Genomic DNA, 19,496 nt, shown 5'->3' with positions numbered 1-19,496 from the left:
GATATAATACCTGTTTTATCCATACATAGCCTTATGGTAGGTGCACGTACACGGTTTGGGTACTCCCGTCTCTTCTGGCACTGGCTCGGACTTGTCGGGCCAGCCGGTGTTTAAGGTCACCCGTGCCATCATAGCCCATAAGGAACCCGCTCTAACATCCTCTGGCTCGGTTCCTGCATGGTTAAACCGGTTCAACCACGAAATCAGACCGGGTTTAAGAAGTGGGATATTACAAAAACTAGACCTGTCGGGGGCAGAACAACAACACTGAGTGTGTCTTTAGAAAGACTTGCCTCTAGTACGTGCAAAGCAAAAATACTATGTTAGTTCACAATTCGGCAAGCAAAGCAAACGGGAATCATCAAGACACTGCCTTTAAAGAAGTGATTTACGACCTTGCCTCATAGTTTTAGAATTGTTGCTCTTAGTGGTGTCCTCGACCAAGCCAAAAGACAAGTCTCATCTCATCACGTCACTTGCTTTCCCTAAACTATCAACATTTAGAAGTATGACAGCCAAAACTAAAAGAGGGAATTCTCTATTTCGATACCCTTACAACAAACAAGCTTGCTTCATGCACTAGCTTTGAGTTTCGACTTAAAAGCTCTTAGAAGTTATAAAAATAACAAACACACGCACACACGTGTGTGTGTGTGTATTTATAGTAGACATACATAAGGATCTAACACATTATTGCAAAAACATAGTTTAAAGTCCAAAATACATTATGTATACATAGTTGTGTCTTATATTGGAGAAATTATAGTGAAAGTTTCTTGCCATTTAGTGTTGTTCCTCCTCTAGATCTTAGTAGTTCTAAGACCTTACCCAAATAAAGTGGGATTAACCACCTGCTTTGAAACGAGTATAGAAATGAAGGTTCAGATTTCGCTTCTTTTTTATTGGGTCAGTGTGAAGTATGGCCTGTCCAGTTGGAGCAAGCAACCAAAGGAAGCATCATATGTGAATGCTGGATTTGCTCCAACCTATGAAGGAAGGAATAAAACATCTTGTCGAATCTTGTTGTAACTTTCATGTGTCGCTAGATTAAGCTCTTGATTTTGTTGGTGTTCAGTGGACCAATCCAGTCTTTAAACCGCTTGTTATGATGTTAGTTTGTTAACTCAACTTCAAAGAATCAATTTCTTATCAAAGTGATTTTTTTTTCAAGTTTATTTTGCCTTAAAAAAGTGGTTTTCCTAGTCCTTCGCAACACCTTTCACGGGTAGATAACGCCCTAATTGAACTGGTTGGGGAGATGAAAGGCGTTTTTTCCAGAGAAGAAAGTTACCACACATGAAGAATAATTACAGCCGTCGGTGATCAAAGTTGCAGCACTTGGAAAATAAATATTTGCAATCCTTCTGATTTTACTCTCTCTCTCTCTCTCTCTCTCTCTCTCTCTCTCTCTCTCACACAGGTTGAATGCATCTCTATAATAGGGAAGCAGTCAATAGCAACATTGGTGGGAAAGGGATCTAAAATTGGGGTTATATTAAAATCACAATCTTCTATTAATATTGTTGTGGATGCAATGGGGGAAATGCACCTTCGGGGTCTAGCCCTTGCTGCTTTCTTTTGTTGAATATTTGCGTGACGCCAAGAGAGAGATACATATAGGTTTCCTTTGGGAGTTACTACCTAGATGAGGGGTTTACAATCCAAAAAAGTCGAAAATAAACTCAATTGGAAAAGGCAAATGATCTACCTAAAGATTATCCAAGTGTCAGGTTAGCGATTGGGAAGGTTTTAACCCAGTCCCCCTCCCTGCCTGAGGCCAGTCTTCCTAAACCATATGTGCTCCTCCATGATTATATCAATGAATAGAAGCCTACAATTACATAGTCAATGGCACATGTGTGCAAGTTATAGGAGATTCAACGGTTGGTTAGCGTGATCCACCTTCATTATGTCTGCCTCAAGATGGTGACAAAGCACATTTTTAAAAGATATTGATGGTGAGTGGGTTCTTGCAAAAAATCTGGCAGCATGACGGCGCATTAGGGTTAAGGATGGATATTTTCTGGAAGGTACTATAACATATAATAAAGGCACTGTGGTTCTTTGTCCGGGAGCACGATCTACATCAACGTTTCCTATGTCTATCTCTTCCTCCCCTAAACAATGGGTAAAATGTCATTTCATTAGGGAACGAGAGAGATAGACTCATAGGACCTCTGACATAGGTCATGCTTCTGGACAAACATAGTTATCTTTCCCATATAATACATGATACATAAATATTATCCATATGTTGGGATGAACAGATTATAAAAGTTGTAAATGACTGAAATTCAAGAGATGAATAGATTGGTAAGTAAAACTATGAATGGCTAAAATTCTGGAGATGACCAGAATAGTAATTACAACTGTTGTGATTGGCATACTTGGTTGGATGAAGCAAGCCTCAACTGTTAGATCGTTAGTCTAAAAAAAAATTCATGCTAAATATTATAGTAATCAGCCTACAATTCTAGCAAATGCCAAGATCTATACGTGAAGAGAAGAATTTCAAGATAGATCGAGTTATTTTGTAGATGATCATAGAAAGCACAGTAGGTGTGAATGCAAGAGAGGAGAAATATAGATGCAACGCATGCTAAATACTATAGTAATCAGCTTCTATAAATGACCATAATATGGAATGAAAAGAACATGGGGAGGGGGGGGTGGGTTGGGGAAATGCCAAAGCTTATACTAAGCAATCATCGATTTATTATACCTAAACATGCCCTGATGGCAACCAAAGCTGACTAATATACTTGAACATGCCAGACTCGATTTAGCAATTTTTAGTTGCACAGGTGCCAATCGAAATAGTTCTAAATTATGAAGGAATCTCCAATATTCAGTGGATATGGTGGTTTGCAGTTCACAAATTTTGGAGAGGTTCGACTTTATCCATGTAGGGAGGAGAGAGAAGGTTAGGAGTCACATGGGCAGAGCATGGCTGTTTGTCCAAAAATTGATCCAAAATAGGAGGGGCATCTATATATGGATATCCCTAAGGTTTTTGCAGTACCGCAAAGGCACTCCTATGGTACCTCAAAAGAGTTGTAACGTGGAAGATTCTGATTGGCTAGAATTACCAAAATTCTTTCTTTTTGTTTCCTTGAACTTCCCAGAGCAATAACTTTTGATATAAGTCTGATTCTAACGATCCATATATAGTTTTAAAGGCATTTTTGAGTGCTATCCAATGATGCAGGAATGGGGTCCAAATATGACCATAAACACACTCAAAACTTCTATTGAAACATGACTTCTGTAGAACAATAATTTACATGAAATAATGGTCAAATGGCTGTCATATTTGCCCCAAAGTCGAGAATCGGGTTTAATATGATAAAACACACTCATCCTTGAAGTTTTAGCCAATGTTAAGAAGGTTTGGGAACTTAATTATCACGAAGGGAATTTTGGTTTTCTTTCTAACAAAAACCTAATCTGTCAGAACCTTTGTTATTTAAAACGCTTATTATTCAACCATACCAAATTTTGTTGCATCATATGTGAATTCCCAAACTATATTCGAAGAGATAGGAGAAAACGGATTCGGCTACATTATATGTATAAAACACATTTACAATACGAGTTCATGTTTTTTCTACATTCTTCTTTCAATCTATATCTCCCTTCAATATCTCTCATAAGATAATTAAAAAACACACACACACACTCTTTTTGCAAAATTGTAAATAGTTGGGAAAGTAATTCCTTCCAACCTTAATTTAGTTTGAAAAACAACATCTTACAACAACCAACTGCTTAAGAATAAACCAAAAAAAAAAAAAAAAAAAAAAGCTTAAGAATTGTAATATTTTATCCTATATTTTGATTGATTCATATTTCACTTTATACATGTGATCTGACACTTTTTATAAACGAGGACACCTCATATTGCATAGCTCATTGCGGTTGCTACTTCCATCCAAAACTCTTTATTGTATGTATTTTAGTCATTGATATATACACATTTAAATTTAGGGTAAGAGATCTTTGCTTGATTGTGTGGGCATTGCATCAGCATGGGGCCAATGAGAGAGTGTTAAATGACACTGTGACTTTGGTTTATTAGATCTTGTTCATTGTTTGAGGAATTAGATTGGATCTGCTTGAATCGATATCAATTGATATCAATCTCAATTCTTGGCCAATACTGTATCAGTTGATTGGTACAGATGAAGGTAAAATGATAATTTTTTAATAAAAACCAAGGGTATTTTATCCAGACCGATCTGGATTGGAATTGAATCAATATCAGCTAAGACCAATCCTAAGACCAATTCCAATATCTTAAAACATGATCCAGGTGGATGAGCCCACAAGTTTTAGTTTACGAAATAGATAGAGGTGCAATGCAAATGGCTTTTTCAATAACTAACCTAGGGGCATCAAAATCTTTCAACTAGCCCAAACGCACCCAAGCTCACCTTGAGCCCGGTTAGGGCTTCGGTTGAATTGTTCAACCCACTGAGGTGGGCTTGGGCTGGGCCTAGATCAAGGCATTAGATTGAGCCCAGCCTGACCCAATCCGACCCTATTGACACTATGTCCATCTCAGTGTATGTATATATAAAAGTATATCTCACCATCAACACACCAAATTCATTATAATTAAATTTAGGAAGAAGGAACACTAATTTCTGGTATGTGTCTATGCCTAGACACAACAGGTGCAAAAAGACCATGCTACTTGCGTTAAAGATGCTCGCATGTGCCCTCCCATTGGTTGTACCCACTGATATATATCTGTGCCAAAAGGTAGCATTTTCTTGTCCTTAAATTTATACCACTCATACTATTACATTATAATTTTTGTTTAATTTACAATTTTTTTTTTAATTTACTACTACAGAGTCACGTACCACAGTCCATCTTTGCTCTCCCTCATTATGATTTATGACATTAATTTATTTACTTTTCTTTTTGAATTCATCATATTAAATCTTTTTTTAATTCATTATACTGAGAAGGTCTGTCAGTACCGTCCTGACCTTAATCAAGGTCAATTAGGGATCAAATTGATCTAACCTGGTCTAATCAAGGTAAAGTAAAGGCTGAACTGATTTGAGTTAAAGCCGATAGAGTACTTGGACCTAGGCACTGTTTGACAACATTCTATTTCTGTGTTTTCTTGTTCCCAGAAACGGAGAAACAACCTAAGAATCATTTGATATAATTGTTCCATTTCACCCATTTCTAGAAACATAAATCAAAATTTATGCCTATTTACAATTCTAGAAACGACTTTGATAAAACAAATCCGTACTTGTTTCGTCGTTTCTAGAAGCGAATTTGCGCAAAAAAAAGGTTGTTGTGCCTGATAAATCTCTAAACTATTTAAACCTAAAAAGAGGCAACCGAACCCTCTCTCCTTTTTCGGCATCCGATGATACTATTGGGTTTTTTGGCATCGTTTTACAACATTTCATTTTTGCGTTTTCTTGTTCCCATAAACGAAAAAACAACATAAAAAGCATTTGATAAAATTGTTCAGTTTCACCCGTTTCTAGAAACATAAATCAAAATTTATGTTTATTTATAATTCTAGAAACGACTTTGATGAACGTTGCTAGAAACGAATTTGAAAGAGAAAAAAAAAAAACTATTGTGCCTTATAAATGTCTCAACCTTTTAAACCTAAAAAGAGGTAATCGAACCCTCTCTCCCTTCTGGGCATCCAATGATGAGGCTGGATCAGGTCCTCGTATGAGAACCTGATCTTGGATTCTCGTACTCTTAAAAAGTGGATACGTGTATTCTAGTAAAAACTATTACCTAGATTACCTACAGTTTCGATGCTTCCCTTTATCTCTCTTCTGATTTAAATGCTATACCACCTTATCTCTCTTTTAACTTAAATACTATTTTATATAATTTTTTCTATTATTATTTTTTATTAACCGATCCAAACAATAATAATACAAAACTCTCTCTCTCTCTCTCTCTCTCTCTCTCTCTCTCTTCCAATTATCCAATATTATTCGATACACCACCAATATTGATCTAATACGATATTAACCCAATTCAATCCGATTCACATATTATCAATGTACCATATCTCTAAATCGCCATCATGCTTACATATAATATTTTGGATTTATACTAAAACCTTTTACGGACTTGTGAACCCTCGAATGGTGGGTGAACCGTCCTCTATGAATGAACAAAACTTTATTCCATTGATAGTTTATCAATATTTTATTATTTTTTAGTTTTTATTGATGTCCCATTAGTATCTATCGAGAGGCTTGAGTTCAATATCTAAAGCTATTTTGTTGGACTAAAAGAAAAAAATATTAAATTATAATTAAATTGAAAAATGAAAAATAAAGAAATAGAAAAATTAATAAACGATGAGGAGAGAGAGTGTGGTAATGGGAAGAGAAAATAGAAAGAGAGAGAAAATAGGAAAAAAGGTAGTCGGTTAAAATTGTATGAGAGAAAATAAATGGATTACACATGTCTACTTTTTAAACGTATGAGAATCCAAGATCAGGTCCTCGTATGATACTATTGAGTTTTTTAGTGACATTATATTGACTTGAACATCTACTCTATTCTTTTTTTCTTTCTTTTTTTGTGGGTACCCTCGGCCATGAGTAAGAGCTTGTCGGCAATTTTACAACTCATCCACTAATGTGTCTTATGCATATGCGACGGTCGGATCACCACCGCCCACACTTATGATCCCTTACAAGGTCATTGTCACTTACATTAAAACAATCTCTCTCTCTCTCTCTCTCTCTCTCTCTCTCTCTCTTTCTCTCTCGTTGATGCTTCAATCTCACCCGCTGCATGTACTTGCCTCGGACGACTCACTTGCAGAATAATAGAGTCAACAGACTTTCGTTCTTTCTTTCTTTCTTTCTTTCATTTTTTTTTTTTTTTTTTTTTTTTTTTTTTTTTTTGCCATGAATAGAATATCACCATCTGATCCTTTTGCTAATTCTAATTATGAATTGAAGATGAGGAAGGATTGTAAAGTTTGAAATGCTAAGACATCATCATCGCAACCATCCAACATTAGGCATGCCATTAAGATGTCGTAGGCTAGCATCCTCGATCAAGCGATTAGATGAGTTGGTGGATAAGTAATTTATTTTTTTATAAAGTGGATAAACAATTCAATATGCAAGAGGTTTCTTAGAAGGATAGCCTACGTAAGTTTAGATCCTCTTGCACGTATGTTCTTCTGGATGTACAGGTGAGGATTCAACATCTGCCCTCTTTATCTTTTTAGTGGTATAAAATAGAATAAGTGTTGAATCTTCACCTGCATATTCAGGTGTCCATACGTACAACGAATCGGATCTCCCATACGATAAGATATAACTATAACTTGACAAATGATTCTCTTTTCCTACACCATGTGGAACAAAACATAGTGCTTATCTGGTAGGAAGTAGCTTAGACTATCTCACATTCAAAATACTGTGACTACTCTATTGCTCTAAACCATATAAATGGCCCCTAGGATTGATATTGCTGCTAGAAAAAAATCCATTTGGAGTGACTGGGTTAGATTAAGATACCTTGAGAAGAACTCCATATGGCCTCTTCAAACTCCTATCAATACTTCATCCTACCTCAAAGGGATTCTTAAGTCAGGGATCAAACAGTCTAACTTGTGAAACCCCTTATTGGAGATGGTAACTCCACTTGTTGCGGTTGGACCCATAGATTGGCCATGAGATTCTTGAGTGCTAGGAAGTGGTAATATTATACCAGCCTTGGGACCAAATAGACTTGCCACAGTTAGCTCTATCCTTAAGGAAGGGTCAATGCATGGAATCTTCACTTGACCCTAGACCCCTTCTCCATCATATCAGAAATGAGATAGAAAATGTTTTACCATATGATCCAATGAAGGGAGTATAGAGTGATATGGACAACTACTACAATTTTAGGTAGATTCACTACTGGTTCTGCCTGGGAGCATATAAGAACACATCACAGCCAAATGTGACGGGATAACATTATTTGGTTTAAGCACTATGTGCCAACAATTTCATTCCTATCATGGGTTGCTATTCATAATGCTTTGACAACTAAAGATAAGTCGGTTCAATGGGGAGCATCTGTGGACAACGCATGTGTATTATATAGAATAGGGAATGAAGACCATGATCGGGGGCCTTGCTATATAACTGTAAATACCATGTATATATAAAATAAATACTAAAATGATATATATATATATATATATATTATCATTTTTTCAACCATTTTATGCTTCAGGATATTTTACAAGCAAGTAGATGGACCCTAATTGTCAAAAAGAAAGAGTTGACCATAGTAAACAGTAAACAAAGGAAAAGCAAAGACAAATACAAATGTTGACTCAGAAGCTGTCATACGTGTCATCTTCATACAACGGTGATACGTGCATTGTCAACATCGCAATCATATCCCACTCTCACTCACTCCACAATGTGTTTTTGGTAGAACACTCCACACAAACTTGAAGCAATTACTTGGAGGTTGGAACTTGGAACACTGAATCTTAAAAAAACTTTCTCAAGCTTCAACTCCAACTCTCTCTTTCTCTCTCTCTCTCTAACCTTCTTTCCCCTTCTCTGTTCTTTGGTAGTTGTATGTCTTTTGCTGCGTCACAGGCCAGAAAATGGCTGGGATTTGTGACAGCCATTTGGGTTCAGTCCGTCTTGGGCAACAATTACACTTTCTTCAATTACTCCGCTGCTCTGAAATATCTCATGGCTTTGAACCAGATGGAGCTTAATAACCTCTCTGTTGCTAAAGATGTTGGAAAGGCCTTTGGTCTCCTCGCTAGTTTGGCATCATATCGTCTCCCCCCTCCCGTCATACTTCTCATCGGTTCTATGGAAGGCCTCATTGGATATGGAGCTCAGTGGCTCGTCGTTAGCCACCAAATTCGCCCCCTTCCTTACTGGTAGGTATATAATTCTTTATATAAAAAAAATCAAAATAATCTAGTAACTATGATTCTGTAACTGTAAAAGTAAATGAATAAGAGTTTTTGACGACTCGCGTGAACAATCTTTTAGCTCCACGTAGGAGCAACTGAGATTTTGTTCAGAGTTCCCACACCTTGCCACAATCTTGGTGCAAAGGATGAGCAATCGAGTTCCTACAATATGCCTCAATCTTACTATAACCTTGGCTTTGATACCACTTATTAAAATTTGGATAGAATTTAAGATCCCATACCAGCTTATGGGGTTGATCTCACACCAATTTCTTATAAAAATGGATGTGAGTTGATATGGTCTTAGGTCCTCTCATCTTATAAGCGGGTTTATGGGCTGAGTTATTCGATCGTAATCGAAATAGTGAAAGGTTAATTTTTTTTTTAATTGTATGCAGATGTGCATATTTTTGTGTATGGGAGGAAACAACACGACATGGATGAACACTACGATACTGGTAACCTGAATGCGAAACTTCTGGAAGAATAGAGGCCCAGTCTCCGGCATTCTTAAAGGCTATGTAGGACTCAGTACTGCCATTTTCACTGACCTCTACATTGCCCTTTTCTCCGACAGTCCCTCCAGCTTCCTCCTCATGCTCGCCATAATACCTGCTTCCGTCTATTTCACGACCGTGCTCTTCCTTCATGAGATTCCAACCACCTCAGGGACAGGTGCAGATGATAACGAAGAAGCCTACTACTTCAGTGTTATCAACGTCCTCGCCATGATCATAGTGATCTACCTATTGGTCTTCGACGTCACAGGAGAACACGGTCGAGTTCTTTCGCTCGGGTTCGCCATAGGGCTTCTCATCCTCTTGGCTGCACCGTGAGGGGTGCCGATGTACGTGTTATGGAAAAGCTGGGTTGCAGACAAGGCCAGTTCAGACTCCATTACAGAGGGAGACGTGGAGGAGCCTTTGTTGGTTCAGAAAGTCGATGAGAATAAACCGGAGATAGTGACAATGCTGCCACCGCTAGAGGTAACTGAAGAACAAACCTCGATGAAGAAGCAGCAGGTGATCGAGGAAGATCACACGATCATGGAGGCCATACGAACCATGGAATTCTGGGTACTGTTTGTGTCGTTTCTGTGTGGAGTTTGGACGGGCTTGGCGGTGATGAACAACATGGGGCAGATGGCGCTTTCTCTTGGCTACGCTGACGTATCCATCTTCGTGTAGTTTACTAGCATTTGGGGTTTCTTTGGACTTATCATTTTGGGCTTCGTGTCCAAATACTTCATAAGGTATGCTCTGCTATACTTTCCCTTTGAGAAAATTTCTAGTACACCTCTATAACCAACTCTAATTTGATGTAACCCTCACTTTTTAAGAAAATATCAAATTGCACCCTTTGAATAGTGGCAACTTAAAATTTTGAAAAAAGAAAAGGACTACTTTAACCTTGTTATGTTTTCTCTATATACCAATCCATTCCCATTTGTTTTGAAACCCTCCAAATTTTCACCCAAAAAAAAAAAATCCCTTATCTACACTTGCTCTGCCCTCCCTCCCTCCCCACCTCCCCACCTCCCCACCTAAACCATAGCAATTTGCTACAGAAAAAGTTCATGATCAGGGCGTTCGACCTCATTGATGTTGCAAGCAGTTTGATGGTGGAGGTCGAGGTTTGCGATGGGGCTTGGGGTTAACGCGATGCCTGAGGGCTATGGGAGAGGAGTTGCAGAAGGATTCTGACGGATCTAATAGTCATAGAGTAGAGTTAGGGCTGATGCTAGATGCTAGTGGCGATAGTGGAGATTGGCAGTCTCGATGGTGGTGCTAAGCAGTGGTGGTCGTAGCTTGCGGGAAGAGAGCACCGAAAGTAGAGTTCCACAAACCCTAATTCCATCAAAACCCACCAAGCATACCATACCATCAACAAAACCCTTGTTTCCCTTACATACACTTAACATAGATTGCCACTTTCTAAAGTCCCCAAGAGAGAAGAAACCCAGAAACAAAATCACATAAACAAAAGGGAACACAACAAGTATAGCCATCGAACAGACTGTGGCCAACCGATTTGGAACCTATAAGTCTTTGTTCTAACAAAAATCCGAAGAAAATAATTCGAACGCCCAGCAAAGATAATCAATGAATTCTACAATAGTATAATAAACTACAATTGCAGATCAATAATGAAAATACCCTAAAACCAGACTCATCAAATGTGACATGCTTTGAGATATAAGTGCGCCATACGTCTGCCCAATTTTTGGATGCAAATGTTTGTAACCCTTGTGTGAGTTTAGGGAGACTTGTTTTGCAACAATGGTGTAGGAAACCGATTTATCAGAAAATTTTCAATGTCAAAAGCGAACACCCAGTGTCATTGGAACAAAAGCACGAGTCATTAAGGTCAAGTAAATTTCAACTACATGGCGATGCTTATGCTCAGCTCGCCCATTTTGTTCAGGCATATGAGGGAATGAGTACCTGTGGACTATTTCATGTTGTTTGAATTTGAATTGGGAACCGTATCTTTAGTACTTGAATTAGATCTGAGTATTGATTGCTAAAAATAATCTCTGGCAAATGAGAGGCTCCCCTAAAAAATTAATTTGCTTAAGTAAAATTTTTTCTGAATGAAACATCATTATTATTAGATAACCATATATGCCACATGATGCTAGAAACAATGGCAAGGAACCACTCTTTAGAAGGTGCTGGTCTTCGAATGGAAAATAAATGTTCAAGCAGCAAGGATGTAATTGTCATGCCAAATGGTAAGATGGGAAGATAAAATATACAAGGCCAAGGGCCCAAGTAGCAGCAACAATTGGGCAGTATATAAAGAGATGGTTTGAAGTGAGAGTGCTTGTATTACACAATGGACAAGATGGAGGGAGTTTAAAACCCCAACTAGCAACTAGGCCTCGATGGAGTCCAGATCTGGTTCTCGTACGAAAATGATTCTCATATGATGCCTGATCCACAATTCCACATATGGAATTCCCTTGTTTTTGACAATAGATTTTTACATTGAATGGATTTTATGTGGAGATTAAGCACCATACTAGAACCATTCTGGTACAAAGACCTGACCCAAACTCACCTTGATGAGGGACCCAATCAAGGAGCAGCATTCATTAAAAGGTCACAGAGCTATAGAGTATTCTTCTACGCGTATGGATCAGGCGTCAACACTTGTTCCGCTTGTTGTCATTTAATGTGTGAAGAGGAGTATTTATGGAAGCAAAATGACAAGTGCCACAAGTTGGAAAAAAAAAAGTGTAAAACACTTTGCAAAGGTGGGGATAGTTTCAAAGGAGTCCTCAGTCCCCACTGCATTTATATGTAATTGCAGGTATACCTGCAGGAGTGTGGAGCACTGCCCATCTCTAAAGCTAGCGGAGGTAATGAGCTTGAAACTTTGATGCTAGCAAAGTTTCACTTCCGCTAGATTATTGGATCTTTTCTTGCTGATTTCAGGGCTTTCACTTCTGGGTGGAGGTTTGTTTAGGGTGGTGCATACGTGGCCTCCGCCATATTATTGGATCTTTTCTTGCTTTTAGGCTTTTACTTCTGTGTGGGTTTGCATGAGGGGGTGCATTACGCGGATTCCGCCATGTTGGTGAACCTTTTACCTACTTTCGGTGCTTTACACATTAAACAGAAAAAAATCCTTACCTTTTTCTCGTTGGGATACTAGGGGCGCTCTTTTAATTTACTACACCTGTCCCTTTAATGTTGCAGGAAGGCCTAATCTCTTATGTATAAGAACACTGCAGTCAATCCAATTCAATTAAGAGGTGTTTGACAAGTCTCCGCTCTCCACTCAGAACTTAGAAGAGAAGGAAAGGAGAAAGAGAAATAGAATGGGAATAGAAGAATATAAACACAGCAGCGGCAGCAATGTGTAACTTAAGCCTTCATCATCTCCCTCCTCATTCATCTCTCCGAAGAAAACCCATTTTTTAAATCCCAACAAAAACAGTAGAGACATGTGGAGATATCTGCTGCTTTTGTTGGGATTTAAGAAATGGGTTTTCTTAGGAGAGATGAATGACGAGGGAGATGATGATGGTTAGGGTTACACATAGCTGCAGCTGTGTCTATCTTCTTCGATTACTTTTTTTTTTCTTCTCTTTCCTTCTCTTCTGAGTGAAGAGCGGAGACTTTTTACTTCTTAATGAGACTGGATTACCTCTTGTGTTTAGCCGCGGTGTTCTTGCTTTTTTTTCTCTGCCCAAAGGTAGGAATACAAAGGGATATAAATACATGCAGCGTTAGAAGGACTAATATTTGATTGATTGTACTTGTTCTCTGCTGATGGCTATGCCGTAGGTGGAAAAAATTTCGCTGTTGTGGGGGTTGCTGCCAAGAAGCTGTAATCCTTTGGTAAATTATCAAGAGAAGGGAATTTCAGGGACAGGTTTGAAAATACCCACATAGAGTGAATTTTTCCACCCTTACCCTTGAGATTCTATTCCCTGGCTGGTACTAGGGTTGCAACTCAGGCAACAGCCAAGTTTGGTTTGCCTTAGATGGACTTCGTTTATTTATTTTCTGGTTAAGTGTGTTTGGACGTTAATCCTGTAATTTTGGTTTATGTTTTATCCAATTTGCTGATCTTTAGCAAAAAAAAAAAAAAAAAATTGCAGGAAAGCGGCAATACCAAGACCCATGTGGAATGCAGCTTCTCAGATTCTAATGGCGGTTGGGTACGTGGTGATGGCCATTGGGTGGGCGGGATTACTTTACATTAGCTCGAGCGTGGTTGGGCTATGCTATGGAGTTCGTCTTGCTGTTTCAGTTCCGACCACTTCAGAACTATTTGGCCTGAAATACTTCGGTCTCATTTACAACAATCTGATGCTCGACCTTCCACTGGGTTCCTTCCTCTTCTCCGGCCCACTTGCTGGCTTCTTGTATGATGCAGAGGCTACTGTCACTTCCTCAGGTGCCACCACCTGCGTCGGGGCCACTGCTACAGGGTCGTGTTCATCATCATGTCTATTGCATCCATTGTTGGGTTTGGGTTAGACGTTCTATTGGCTACTAGAACAAAGCATGTGTTCTCCAAGATACAAGCGAACAAGGTCAGTACTTCCATGAGATCAAGCTAAGGTTAAAGACATTTGTAAATCATATGTGATTGATTGGTTAATTGGGGAGTCATTGCATCATGAGCAATGTAACTGTCAAAAGAGTTCCATTTTTTTTTTTTGGGGGACTGGGGGGAGTGAGTAATTGAATGAGAACCCTATGATGTGAAAACCTGTGTGTCCTCTTCTGCTGATAAAAGTATCCCCCGGTTGCAAGCGTTGTTTAGAGTTTTAATCCTGAATCATTCGTGATACTTGAGCTCTAATTGTTGGTTCTTGCGTCCCCATTTTTCTTTGGCAAAAGGTTTCATGCACATAGCCGTCAGATGGGGATGAGACTAGGGGATGCAGTGTAGACCTTATCCCCATCCAATGGCTTCGCGTATGATTGTGCATCATGCACAGTGTGTTCAATACACTTCTCAATTTTCTTATACACAGTTTAGCATACAGTTTTTTTTTTTAGCTGTCATGTTTACCAAGCAAATGGAGAAAATAAACTTTAAAAGTTCTTGTGGGACACATGGGTCGTGAAATGATTCCCTCTCATGAAAAGAAAAAATATCGCATTTTCTCATTGGTCACTGTGCTAACGTGGTGGGGTGGGAATTAAAAGAAAAAAATTTGGCTGCTACCCTGCAACCCCTACTGGCAACTAAAGATATGGAATAATTCACTTTTCCCTAGGGTTCACAAATACTCTCTTAAGTTATAATATTTTTTAAAATACTTTTTAGATTCTATTTCTTTGACTGCCACAAGGGTTGCAGCTACTTGACTGCAACCTGGGTAGCAGTTAAATTTCGTCTAGAATTAAATATGTGTAAAGAAAAAATATGAAGATCTACAAGCAAGCTTATGCGCCTCACAATTAGAACATTGAAAAATACAATGAATTGATTAATAGCAAAATATGATCAACGAAAAGTTGAGTAGCTCAATCAACTATCGTAGAAGAATGATTTAGGCATACACACACCAAATGTTAGAGCTGAAAAGAGAGTGCAAGAAGGATACCATCCGGATTGCCTCAGCCTCTATGGTAGACTAGCTCAATAGATTAATCAAAACCAAATTTGCACTTGGCTGCTGCCCAAACTTGTCACGCAGAACCACGATGTCAACCCCTAGCCCAAACAGATGACCAAGCTCCATCTGCTAAGGTAAAGGATTAATCAGAGCATAAAGCTAGAGGGATAGTTGAAACGGGGAGAGGAATCTGGACATAATACCGGTCAGACCGGACATCAGCTTGACACCCCTCAGCCGGCAATATCATATGCTCTCATATTGTAATAAAGACCAGGGAATTTCCGTCGCTATAGTGTGATAACTTACCATGGTGTAGTGAATGCTATTATTTAATCTATACAACTCTGTTCTAGTTTTTTTTTTTTTTCTAGGATGAATGAAAAGTATATTAAAACATAGAAAGGCCAAAAAGCCTCATGCCACGAGGGCAATCCAAAGGGAGCCCTTAATCCCAAAAACATAAAGTCAGGGCCACATCAATATTGTGGTGGAGGGGGAATAATTACACTCATCCAAAAAGCGGGAAACAATCAAAAAAGGGGCAAAAAAGAAATAAACATAAACAAACAAGGTGATATATTAAAATCACGGGGGAAGGAAACAATAGGCCGGAGATCCCAAGGAAAGGCAAGGCGTCTATTTCTGCTAGAATTAGAACATACTGTAAATCTGTGAAGAATTTTATTCTTAATCTCAAAGAATGTTTAATTCTTACTATGGAGATAAGATTTAGTTTTTCCTAAGCTCAGTTTGTTTAAATGTAAAATTTTATTCGAATTTTTCATTTTACAATATTTATTATCAAGAGATAAAATGTGGAATAAGAAAATATATATAATGAAAAATATATTAAAACAAAAAGAAAAACAAATACAATATACAAAGCCAAATTGGCTAGATCAAGATGAAAACCCTACATGATGAGGCAAAATATGTCCCCTTCCTCAGCACGGTTGAAGTGTGTATGCAAACCTAAACAAAAGATTGACCCACAACCTCGGCCTCTCCTTGTGCCAAGCAGCCACCTTGGCCTCTCCTCATGCCGCGCAACCACCTCGGCCTCTCCTCATGCTGAGTAGCCGCCTCAGCCTCTTCTCATGCCAACCAGTCACCTTGGTTGGTCCAACCTATCACCTCAACTCGGCACAGCCAAATAAGGCACCCAGAAACGTACAGACATCCACTCCTACATTCAAGGGACGTGATCCCTAATCACGGGGGCAGGACTTTGTCCACTACACGACATCAGAGGCATCCACCCCTTTCACGACTTACACCTTCGAGATTAACGGGGAATATTCTCAGAACATGCCCTGGAACCTGAAATATTCCCATAATCACAGAGCCACTCCCTTCAAGGACTCTATGCCTAAACAACACTCTCCACAAACACCCCTCCTTCTCTCTCCATCAGTAACTCATAAATATCAAGGTAAGCCTCTATCATAGTGGATCAATCACTTCTTTTAACTGAAAAAGCTCTCTTGACCATCTGCTGTGGAAAGATCTGACTTAGGTATCGAAGAATCCCCTGTCGGATCAGCCCGACTCTCCCCTGTCTTCTTTTCTGTGCAGATCAGCTGGAGTATCAGAAACTACAAGGAAGATCACTTGGTCAATTTTTACCGCATCACTACCAAACCCCCAAAAAAAGGGTCTCAAACCCTAAGAGAAGAGACAAACCCAAAAACGAAGGAGAAGAAACAAGCCAAATTAAGAAAGGAGGGATACCAAATCTCTTATCTGTACAGATACAGATGTCATCAAGATGACAATCGTTCTTTCAAATGGAAGACAGAGCAGCAAGCTATCAAGTTTCAACGTCTTCAGGTAATGTGAAAAAGATTGGAGTTGTTATAATGTTAAATCCAACACAACCACTATAGTCGGTCTCAAGGTTCAGGTCCTGGGAATGGGAGTAAAGCCCGGCCCCCACCTATGTCCAACCTAAGCAATTCATTGCACACCACATTTACTTTAGATTTTTTTTTTTTTTTTTTGGAAAGAAAAACTTTACAAAATCAGAGATTAACAGATTTTTTTTTTACACATTCCATGGCTGGTAACTAACCGTTTTGCCACATTTATTAGACTAACCATAAGTAAATTGTTAGACTTCATATGAAAAATTGGATGATTGTCAAATTTCTCCATACAAAAAATTGCTTTAGATTTTATTATTTGGAAAGAACATTTGCTTTAGATGATTAGATAAACAACTTAATATAGCATTTAGTACAATGTACGACCATGAATTTATTAGGTTTTAGAAAATCAGTACGATCAATCTACACTCTACAACTTTCAGGCTAAATGCTACCTGTGCCATGCATCGAGTATCAGGACTACTACAATCTACAGTCTCAATAGAAGAATGTTGTAAAGAAATTTTCTTTCACATGTCATCCTAAGGTTCATAAATTGTATGTTCACTAATACCCTCTTGATAGACATGCATCTCAAGCCCATGTAGTGATTAGATTCTCATTCACCGTGGGCACAAGAAAACCTAGTTGTCTTTATCAAGTGATTTAAAAATATAGGACGAAAAACCTGAAGGCACACTATTTATCGGGTGGTTCATTGATTGGCACAATGGTAGGTCTAAACCTATGAAGAAATTTATTTTTTTGGGTTAATTTTTCTTTTACCCTAGGGTTCCATTTGTTATAGATCATGATCTGAAATAGCTTTCTCCAGTCTAATTAGAGGTTAGATTCTATTTAAACCATAGTTAGCAAAAACGAGAATGACAAAAAAGGGAGATAGGAGATACATGTTTTAAAAGGTGAAATTTTCCAAATGGTGCAGTTAAAAATAGCTAAAAAAAGAAAAAAAGAGATAACAATAAAAAAATAGAAAACAACCAGTATGGATTTTAAACGTGTAGATTTCAAGGAAAAAAAAAATAGTATACTCATATAAATTAAGAAATTATTACATGAATACCTATAACATCCAACATTAATGTATATATATTCTATGACTCATTATTAGTTCTAAGACATATCATGGAATATCATCCAACATCAATTATAAATTCATACACCACACATGTCCAAAGTCTTATTGAGCAATGTGGCTTGGCTATGATGTTGTTCATTGTTGTCAATATAGTCAACACACTCCCGGAATGATGCATGTTCAATTGGAGTTGGGAGTGATCATCACTTTAGAAACATTTTTCAGTAAAAGTATCAATTTGTATGTCAATTTCAGGATCCGTGTATTGAATTTGAATGAAAGCTGATACCATGAGAAATGTAGGTAATTGAGTTTGTTTCATGTTGGTCAAAGAATCAGGTCGATCGGATTTTAGGAGAGCAGAGAGAGAGAGAGAGAGAGAGAGAGAGAGAGTCAATTACATAGACATTATGTTCAACAAGTCAAGTCTAAGAAAAAAAAAAGGGAACTTGTCTAGAACGGAATGCTTGCTATTTACCCTTTTTTCCGTATCTTTAGGAAGCATACGGAAAAATGTGTTTTCAACATGACTTTTCTACGGTGCTCTAAACCATTATTTAAAAAATAAAAACTATTTTTTAATGACCGGCCTACTGGGTACTGAATCCCAGACCGATCCATTTCCCTAACCGAGACCCTATAAGGGCTAGATTCTCTATTAAGAGACCACAATAGCCAAGTGGAGTAAAAACCCATACAAGGAGAGGTCCATCAAGATTCTGGCTTTGTTTTCAGCCTGTTAATTCTAAGCACAATGATTATCGGAAAAGAAGTGGGCGGGGCAAACTTTTATAATGAATTATACCAGACCTATACAACTCACATAGGCTTATCCTCCCTCCCTTGCCATAGCAGCAATAATCCCAATAAAAATGGTAATTACAGCTCTATTCCCTCCTTCCTGAATAGAAGTTGGTAATCCCAATCTCACCATAGCAAATTGAACCTCGCCACAAAAGTTTTATCGGTAGGATCATGCCTCTCCATTACCCATCTTTAAGTGATACGGTTCCAAACCTTGCTTTCGCCTAACTATCTATTGAGTTGACTACTTCGGGTAGGGAGTGAATGTTCGATGGATTTCATTCTGATTTCAGCCAACATTTTAAAAATTGAAATAAGACTGGTCGAATGCACCCGAGCTTACTTATAATAGAGAAAGAACCAAATAAAATCAGATAGAAACTTAATAAATAACCTATCTCAAGTGGGTGGAGGGTCAGTGGAGATAAAGAGGAGGCCACATCCTCTACAACAGCTGCACCGGTGGTTTCAAGTGCCCAAATATGCCAAGGCGGAGGAGCAAGGAATGGTGCATAAATTACAAAATATGTGAGAGATTGAGAGAGAAAAGAAGAAAAAGGCAAGGGTCCTTTCTTTCTCTCTCTTTAAATTAAACATGGGTCCATCTCATTATTATTATTTCTCTCTCTCTTTCTAAGAAAATAAACCTATTTAGCCTATATTTTACTTTGGGTGGGGGGGGGGGGG

The 19,496-nt window shown here is 38.3% G+C and overlaps 1 pseudogene; it reads left to right on the top strand.

Moving 5' to 3' along the window:
- The window catches only part of LOC122069394, a 21,257-nt pseudogene extending 6,982 nt beyond the window's left edge, over window positions 1-14,275 (top strand).
- Window positions 14,276-19,496: the final 5,221 nt, after the last annotated feature.

The sequence above is a fragment of the Macadamia integrifolia genome, unplaced genomic scaffold, assembly GCF_013358625.1.
Source record: "Macadamia integrifolia cultivar HAES 741 unplaced genomic scaffold, SCU_Mint_v3 scaffold595, whole genome shotgun sequence".
In the NCBI taxonomy this organism is placed as follows: domain Eukaryota; kingdom Viridiplantae; phylum Streptophyta; class Magnoliopsida; order Proteales; family Proteaceae; genus Macadamia; species Macadamia integrifolia.
Note: the sequence above shows the minus strand (reverse complement) of the source record. Positions and strands in the feature narration are given on the sequence as shown.